Source organism: Polypterus senegalus, chromosome 5 (genome assembly GCF_016835505.1).
Source record: "Polypterus senegalus isolate Bchr_013 chromosome 5, ASM1683550v1, whole genome shotgun sequence".
Taxonomy (NCBI): Eukaryota; Metazoa; Chordata; class Cladistia; order Polypteriformes; family Polypteridae; genus Polypterus; species Polypterus senegalus.
In genome coordinates, this window is record NC_053158.1 from 74,158,845 (window position 1) to 74,169,190 (window position 10,346).

The following is a 10,346-nucleotide window of genomic DNA, read 5'->3' on the forward strand; positions in this document are numbered from 1 at the left end:
GACCTGAAGCTTAAGCTTTAATTAAAAAGAAGTATAGTATGTGCTTGCATTTAATCATTGCTTGATTTGTCTTAATTTCTATACTAAAGTTAATTGCTAATATATTCTTATAATATTTTTGCTAATGCCCGATTTTCTCTTCATGCATTAGGTCAGCGTGACCCTGCCTATAGTAAAAGCTTTTCTGCTGTTCAGCAACCCAGCTGCTCTTAGAGGCCTCTTCTGTATGTTATCTCTTCCTAGCCTTGAATCACAGGTGTTCTCAAACTCTTATCCTGTCCAAAACTGGTCTCGGTGTATCAATTAGCTGTTCTTTTCTTTACTTTGGAAATTTTAATGTAAGCCTATAGAATAATGCAATATAACTGATTTTTAGTTAAATATTTGCTAGACCTATCGTATTTGCTTCGATATTCTAATTTATGCTTAATCTAATGTTTTAGAAGCTTTTAATTACTTTTTATGACTTTATATGCTAATAAAAAATTTTCCTTCTACACATTTTTCCCACCTCATCTGTTTTTTCATTAGTTTTGCATTGGGCTACAGTCAGTATCACTACTGATAGCATGAGGCGATACCGGGACCCTACAGAGGCTGCACAGGTAGTCTAACTTCTCTTGGATGGTCTATCAATATGTGCCATTGCCAGAAAGTTTGCTGTGTCTCCCAGCACAGTCTCATGGGCATGGAGGAGATTCCAGGAGACAGGCAGTTACTCTAGGAAAGCTAGACATGGTCATAGAAGGTCCTTAACCCATCAGCAGGACCAGTATCTGCTCATTTGGGCAAGAAGGCACAGGATGAGTACTGCCAGAGCCCTACAAAATGACCTCCAGCAGGCCACTGGTGTGAATGTCTCTGACCAAACAATCAGAAACAGACTTCTTGAGAGTGGCCTGAGGGCCCGACGTCCTCTAGGGGGCCCTGTTCTCACTGCCCGGCACCGCTGAGCTCGATTGGCATTTGCCATAGAATACCAGAATTGGCAGGTCCACCACTAGCACCCTGTGCTTTTCACAGATGAGAGTAGGTTCACCTTGAGTACATGTGACAGACGTGAAAGGGTCTAGAGAAGCTGTGGAAAACGTTATGCTGCCTGTAACATTGTTCAGCATGACTGGTTTGGTGGGGGGTCCGTGATGGTCTGGGTAGGCATATCCATGGAGGGACGCACAGACCTCTACAGACTAGACAACGGCACCTTGACTGCCATTAGGTATCAGGATTAAATCCATGGACCCATTGTTAGACCCCATGCTGGTGCAGTGGGTCCTGGGTTCCTCCTGGTGCACAATGATGCCGTGCCTCATGTGGTGAGAGTATGCAGGCCGTTCCTGGAGAATGAAGGAATTGATACCATTGACTGCCCACCACTATTGCCTGACCTAAATCCAATAGAACACCTCTGGGACACTATGTTTTGGTCCATTCAGCGCTACCTGGTTGCACCTCAGACTGTCCAGGAGCTCAGTGATGCCCTGGTGCAGATCTGGGAGGGGTTGCTGCACTGAAATTTCGACAAAATGGACTAGCCTGCCACATCATTTTTTTACTTTGATTTTCGGGGTGTCTTTGAGTTCAGCCCTCTGTAGGTTGATAATTTTCATTTCCATCAAATGATGTGGCATCCTTTTGTTCCTAACATATTACTCAGTCCATATCAGTATAGATAGCCAGCATGATTTTTTTTTTCCCATTGAGATCGTATGTGTTTTCAAAGTGTTCTTTTAAGCAGTATATTTAAGTAGTATATTTCTACTACAAACGAGTATAACAAACCAAACAAATCGAACACTGCCTCACTATGACAGCAAGTCTCGTTGAAGAAGATGACACCATGATCGATTTTGGGTATTGCTTTATTAATTACATTGCGGTAGGGGAGCAGCCACCACCTATAGCAGAGGGATGAGGGAGCCCCCTAAATAGAACATGTGTGCCATGAATAGAAATGCTTTAATTTACTAACATGAGTGAGGCAGATGGGACACAACAGATTCAAGAAAGACAGAAATGTCACATCAAAGGGTTGATTCAGCTCAGTGAGCCACACGTGAAGACCTGCTGCTGATGGGACAGAAGCAGTTTTGTGATGTGGGTGTTCTTTATAAGAGGAGGAATTTGCTGGGTTATATTAATTATGAGTTTGTGTGCAAGACCATAAATATACCTATTTTTACAATAAAATAACTATTATAGGGCTGTAACCTGCCATGGCCACACTACACACAAGGCAGGAAACAGCTAATGAGAGTGTCAGGCTAGTGAAGGGTCCACTCATCCACACACTCACTCGGGCCAATATGGAATCTTGAAATAGCTAAACCCGCACATCTTTTTAGTAGGAGTGTGTACAACTGTGTTTGATTAATGTTTAATACTTTGCAGAGATCTGTTTTCACTTTTATTTTTGATCAGTGCCAAAAATGATAAATGTGAAAACTTCTGCGGAGAGTGAATACTATGCATATAGTGCCTTCACAAAGTATTTGGACCCTTTCACTTTCTGCACATTGGATCGTTTCAGAGATTTAATTTTAAATGGATACAACGACAAAATAAAGACATGCTTTAAGAAAGGTTTGAAAATGTGTTGAAAATCAAAACCTGAAATCTCTGGTTTGGAATGGTGGCTCTGAGGCTAAGGATCTGCGCTGGTATCCCAAAGGTTGCCGGTTCGAATGCCCATCACTGCCAAAAGAGATCCTACTCTACTGGGCCCTTAACCTTCAATTGCTCCATGGGTGCTGTACAATGGCTGACCATGCACTCTGACCCCAAAGTTATTCGAAAACTTAAAAAATTCCTAATACAAGAAATTGTATAAGGCGAAATAAAGAACAAAAAAATATATATATTCAGAACGTTTGCTGTGGAACTCCAAACTGTGGTCCTATGTGCTTTACTTATCCTACAGATGTGTCTAAAATGTGACTGGTGTCCACTTGTGGCAAACTGAATTGATTTGACATAGTTTAGAGTACATAATGTCTCGCAGTGCATGTCAGGACATAAACCAAGCCACGAGGTCCAAGGAAATCTCTGTAGACCCCCCACAATCCAATTGTGGAGAAGCATAGGTCAGGGTAAGAAAAAAAAATATTTCTAAAGCTTTTAAAGTATTCCCAGGAGCATAACACCATCAATAATTGTGAAATTGAAGAATTTTGGAACCACCAGGACTCTTCCTAGAGCTGGCTATCCTGACAAACTGAGCAACCAGGTAAGATGGGTCTTGGTCAGTGTGTTGAGCAAAAACCTAAGGGTCACTCTAACGGAGCTTCAGAAGTCTTCTCTTGAGATGGGAGAAGTTATGGGAAAGACGACCTTTTCAGCAGCACTCCATCAGTCAGGAGTTAATGATAGAGTCGTTAACGCCCACTTGGAGTTTGCCAGATGGCACTTAAAGGACTCTCAGCGGAGGAAAAGGAGTCTCTGGTCTGATCAGACAAAAATTGAACACTTTGAGCCAAGCTTCAAGTACAATGTACAATGGAGACCAGGCACTGCTCATCACTTGCTGAATACCATCCCTATGGTTAAGCATGATGGTGGTAGCATAGCATAGTGGTATTGGGGTATGGTCAGAATCAAGAGAAGGATTAATGCAACAAAATACAGAGAGGTCCTTGAAGAAAACCTACCTCTGACTGGGGTGACGGTTCATGACAATGACCCAAAACATAAAGTAAAGGCTTTGGAACAAATCTCTGACTATCCTTGAGTGGCCCGGCCAAACCACAGACTTAAATCCCACAGATCATCTGTGGAGTGACCCGAAGATGGCAGTTTTCAGACGCTTCCTATTCGATCTAATGGTGCTAGAGAAGATCCATCAGGACAGATGGGAGAAGCTGCCTAAATCCAGGAGTGGAAAGCTTATAGAGACTTACGAAGAAGATTTAAAGCTGTAATTGGTGCCAAAGAAGTATGCATTTATCTATTTAAAATTAAATCTACAACACAATAAAGTGTGCATAAAGTGGAGGGGGCTGATGGTACTGTATACTAATATGTATACTTCTTTGTGTTTGTATTGTATTATTGTCATGAAAGGGATGAAAGTAAAAATGTCATTGTTCCATTCACACAGCCATAATCTTGAGGAAACACAAGCAGAAAAACAAATTATGCAACAACCCGTTGTGCCACATTTGGACCCAGGACACTTGTTCTGTCAAGGGGGCAGCACCACCTACCCTGCCACCTTCCTTGCTACTTATTTTCTCAAGACCTTTTGTTGTATTTCTGATGCCTGTGAAGCAGTTAACCAGCGTCATTTAAAATTCTTATAATTGCATAGCTTTTGATGATAATACTGGCTGTTCTTTTTTCTGTCTTCCTTTCATGATGAAACTCTAATTTTGCATTTTTCAATACAAATTACAACTATGGTTTAATTTTTACAACCCTGACCCTTCCGCTTTAATTAAAATGCAGACAGCAACCGATCATCTCATTTTGTCCAGTAGTTTGTGGCCATATAACTAAATAGTCTGGCTCTTGCACCCTTAACTCCAACTTGGAATTGTAGGCAGTTTCTCCACGTTTTGGTTTTAAATGCACAACTGAGGTAACACATAAACATTCTTTATTTGTCAGTGCCTGGTTAATGTGTGTAAGTTTAACGTATTGCCAGATAGCAGCAGATACACCTTGGTGCAACAGCACTTTACACAGAAGATAGCAAGGGTTCCTGCCACTGCCTGAGGTTAATAAAGTGAAGGTGTGGTCGCTTAACAAATTCCCTGGAGGGAAAATTGGGCCCCAAACCAAAATTTAATTGACTAAGCCTACCTGAGGTGCAAAACTGTGTATATCTGTGCCTCCTAGGGACACTTGCCCAATAAATTAGTGCCTGTATATTCATCATACATCTCAGACTAGGAAAAAAGTCCTAACTGGCTCAAAGTTCTCAGAGTGACACAAATTTGGTTCTGCTCTTAGTAGTACAAGTTAGTGCATCTTATCTGTTTTTAAAATTTATAAAAATTCACCAGGACCCAAGACAGCTCATGAGCTGCCCTAACATAATAGGAGCTCCCAGAAGATTGCATTCAGACAGAGATTGGCACACACATCCAGACAAAGGTAGAATGTTTTGGAAACACCAGACAACAATGAACTCATAAAAAGGTGGCGATCTAAGAGCAATGCAAAAATATTCATAACATATCCTGTAATTTACTTGATCGCTCCATCTATGTGGAGAGGCCACAAGCTGTTTGCTGAAATAAAAGTGTTAGTAACGTTACTGAAAAATGCAGCTTTGCAATAGCGACAATTTGCCTATGTCACATCCAATCATTTCTCAAATTCGCGGTCGTCACACACATAAGAATTATTGTGCCAAGTGTGGATGAGCAAGCATATGCGATATCATAACGGTATCAACTCACAAGTGCTTTTGGATGCAAACTGTACTGTAGTAAGCAGCACTCTAATTAATTATGAAATATTTGTCACTTTTTGGCAAACTTTAAATGCTTAAGTTTTCATTGTCCTTTTTAATTCCCTCATTTTTGTATTCTAATGCTGATAACACTGAATGCTAAAAGGAAAGAAATTACTTAAGTGCCACATTTAACTGACTGCTCATTTATAAGAAATGTTTCTGATAAACAGACAAGTAAAAAATGCAGTGAAGTCATGCGTCCCCTTTCGCATTTGGTGCTCTTTGCAGCCGTGTCTGCACTGCTCATTTATAATTCTCGACTTTTGAAAACACTTGAAGGTGCAAACTCTACTGAAAAAGTTATATTCAAACGAAAAACTAAGGCAAAGAATGTACAGGCCCGTGAACATTCGGGGGCAGGGGGACCATGCCAGTGCTTTAAGATTTCAATCCATTCCGGCATAGTGTGTTACCAATGGTGTTCTTGGTGACTGTGGTGGTCCCATCTGCCCTCAGAGCATTAACAAGTTCCTCACATGTAGTTGTGGATTGATCCCTCACCTTTCTTATGATCATCCTGACTCAATGAGGCAAGATCTTGCATGGAGCTCCAGGCGGAGGGCAATTGATGGTCATTTTATATTTGTTCCATTTCCGAATAATCTCACCAACAGTTATCACCTTCTCATCATCCATATTGCTGAAGGTCTTGTAGCCCATTCCACCTTTGTGCAGGTCTACAATCTTGTCCCTGACGTCCTTTAACAGCACTTTGGTCTTGCCCATGGTGGTGGAGAGGTTGGAATGGAAGAAATTGATTTTGTGGACAGGTGTGCTGTATACACATAATGAGTTGAGGTCAGGAGTATCTGTAATTGATTGATTGATTATAATCTACATGCCACATGGGCACACAGCCAATCTGTGAGAGCCAGACTTCTGGCTGGGTTGTAGGAGATGAAATACTTATTTCTCTTAATGACATGCAAATCAATTTATAACTTTTATGTAATGTGTTTTTTTCTGGATTTTGATTGATATTCTGCCTGTCTCAATTAAAAGGAAACTACCATACAAATTTGAGACTGTTCATTTCTTTGTAAGTGAGCAAACTTACAAATTCAGCAGGGGATCAAATACTAATTTTCCCCACTCTATGGGATCTGGTTAGCCACAGTCCTGGAGGCTTTCAGTGCTACCAAACTCTTAATCAGTTGCTACTGAACAGTGGTTAGTACTCCAGCTTCATGGAGCCCCACATTATTGTCAGGCTCTCACTGGAGCTCATCTCACATTCTGAAGGTGCCAGTTGCAATGAATAAGAAAACATGGGCTGTGGTGACCATCTTTGTGGAGTTTGTAAAGCTTCTGTTGTCTCTGTCTCCTCATGCAACCGTATATAAGATGACCATTTGAAAATTAAGGAATAATTAATGCCTTTAATTAACTGTCTAAATAGTTACCCCATTAATGAATACTGGTATCAGTCTAGACCAGGGGTGGGCAGTGTCGGTCCTGGAGAGCCGCAGTGGCTGCAGGTTTTTGTTCCAACCCAGCTTCTTAATGAGAAGTCAATTATTACTGATGAAGCACTTACTGCTCAAGTGACATTTTGATGCTTCAGTTTAGTGGTCTCTCTTGTTAAGGTTCCCCCGTCCTTAATTTCTTATTTTAATCTTAAATAGCTGTATTGACTGTTTTAATGGCCCCTTATTAACAATAAATTATGAATATCTATCTATCTAAATGGCAAAGCAGCCAGCAGTTCTCCATCTAGCTTGTTTCCATTTATATCTGTGTGTGTTCATCATACACCGTTTAATTTAGTAAAACACTTAATAGAACAGGGCGGCATGGTAGCGCTGCTGCCTTGCAGTTAGGAGACCTGGGTTCGCTTCCCGGGTCCTCCCTGCGTGGAGTTTACATGTTCCCCCCGTGTCTGCGTGGGTTTCCTCCCACAGTCCAAAGACATGCAGATTAGGTGGATTGGCGATTCTAACTTGTCCTAGTGTGTGCTTAGTGTGTGGGTGTGTGTGTCCTGCGGTGGGTTGGCGCCCTGCCCGGGATTGGTTCCTGCCTTGTGCCCTGTGCTGGCTGAGATTGGCTCCAGCAGACCCCCCGTGACCCTGTGTTCGGATTCAGTGGGTTGGAAAATGGATGGACTTAATATCACTTCAAATCATTTTAATGATATCCTACGATACAAGACCTTATATTGTAGAGCAATATGCCATAAAATTAAATAAGGTCTGAGACTGAACAGGATTTGTTTCTAGTTAACCACTTGGTTGGAATGTAAAGCTGCAGCCACTATGGCTCTTCAAGATCGACATTGCCCACCCCGGTCTAGACCAGCATAATGACATGATGCTTAGTACCACTGCAGACACCCAACTTCACCTACCTGTCCCAGTCACAATTTGTGTTACATTTGCATGGTTTTGCCATTTTCATGCAAGCATTCCAGTTTCTTTCCACATCCTAAAGGTGTGTGCAGCTATGCCACAAGAAGACCTGGTCTCCTTTTCTTAGTTAGTTTCTACTTTACATACAGTTTCTACTCTCTCTCTCTTGTCATGAAAACAAAATGTGAACAAGATGCATAGATGTTTGGCAGATATGTGTGCCTAAAAATGTATTAATGTTGTAAAGGTAATGGAGTATGTCAATGTACGCCTCTTAGGAGCAGTACACACACATACAAAATAAAAATGAAATCTTCATAAACAGCTTGGATACAGTTTTAGTTATAATCAAACTATATCTAAAGTTTCTAAGTACTCACATCCGACCCTGAACACATCACTTATAGAACCCTGCATAATTTTTGGGAGAAAAAGATGCATTTTTCCTTGATTTACCCCTCTTCTCCACAATTTAAAATTACAAATCAAACAACTGAGATGTGATTAAAGTGCATATTTTAGACTTTTTAAGGATAATTGCATACATTTCAGTCATAACAAGTAGAAACAATTTTTATATACCCCAATCCCCAAGCACAGCTCTAGTCCTCATGTTGAACAATGGTAACTACAGACTCCAAATGATAGACACAAGCCTAGGTACCTTATGGCTGTTCTAATAAGGCAACTAAACACACCTAAGTAATCACAAACCCTTATAGCACCAGTTGTCCGAAACATTATGGTGCCCTGAAATGTGGGGACTATGTATAAAAAGTGTCATTTCCACATGGTGTGACCAAAATCTATACAAATAGCCTTTAAGTTAAGGTTTGTAATATGAACTTTAATCATGTCTGAATTGTTTGATTTGTAATGTTATACTGTGGAGCAGATGGGTAAATCTTGGGAAAATGTATCTTTGTCCCAAACATTATGGAGGGCACTGTACATACACTCTGGGTTCTAACCAGGACAGAAGGTGGTGGTTCAGATAGACAACTGTATAAGAGGATACGGACAATAGAGTCTGCAGTTTGAGAAACAAACGCCATACATGTCCTCAGTTGGCTACTTTATTAAATACGTGCCAAATACCAGTGGTGTCTGCAACAGAATCGAGACATTTCCAGTATGCTCGCCTGAAAAGGCAGAAATTCAAAGAAAATGTTATTTCTGAAACTGGCAAATAAAAAGAAATTATTAAAATTGTTAAAAGGTAAGACAAAAGCCACCTGAGGACCTGTAAATTGTTTGTTTCCCAAACTACATACTTCGATATCCTTCTTTTAAGCAGTTGTCCATCTGGACCTTCCCCTTCTTTTTGGGTCCAGTTTAGATCCACTAATGCCCATCATCTCACAAGACAGTAATAGACTCCTTTATATAAAATCTTGTTTCTTGGCAATATGTCACATGAAATAACTTTCAGCCCCCACCACGACATTTTTCCTGAAAAAGTTGTTTAATTTGGCAAAACTAGAACTGAACTTTAGGAATGCCAGTATCTTGCAACCCAATTGAACAGAATAACAGATTTAAGTGGTGCTGTTGCAATTTAAAATGTTTCTCTAATAACAATTTGCATCTACACATGACTAATTAAGGATAAGGGAGTATACCATTAGGACACTGTAGGAAAGACTGCTGAAAATGGGGCTCTGTGGTCATATGTGAATAATAAATTAAAAGTCAGTCGCTACCCGTGTTGGGCTTGCAAGTTCTCTCTATATCCATGTAAGTCCTTACCCATGTTTCCAAAGAGATGCAGAATAAGTTCTTCTGCAATTCTAAATGGGTGCAGTGTGAGCCCTGAGGTGGCTTTGAACTTGACGTGGCCAGGACTGGCATTAGTTCTCTCAGCCCTGTAAGTAGATATGTGGTTGGAAAATAGATGGCTGGACAATTCAATTTTTTTTGGATCTATTAAACTAGATTGGGTAAGACATCTTCAAAAAAGACTCCCATTGTTAACATCTTCTGTGGTCATGTCCACTTGAAAATTTATATTACTTGGCATTGCGGAGTCAAGCCCTCATAATTTGTTGCTGAAAAAGACATTCCTATACACGTGCATGCACTTTGTGTTTGTTTTATATAAATTACCCTTCTTCACTTTATAATGCTAACCACAACGCATCCGTGTGAGAAAACTTCAAAGCTGGCAACCCCAGACTGCAAGATTAGCTGGCCAGCATTAGTTCTCCCATCTTGTAGGAAAAGGAAAGAAATGGCTAGGAATGATGATGACAATAAATGACTACTAATATGAATGATAATAAATGAGTAACTACTAATATGTAACTATTTAAAAATAGTATATAGGTATCTGATGGTTTACGCATGTCTGTGTTATCCTAAATGTTCGAATCAAAGTAAGAGTGTCTATACCACCACACCTAGCAATAAATTCATATCCATAGCATTCAGGTTCATCATCCTGAATGCTGTATGTTCTGAACTACCTGAAGACATACATTATGTTCTATACCCGTGCATTCGAGTTTATTTAAACTGCGGACGTTTAAACGCACGTCCCACAT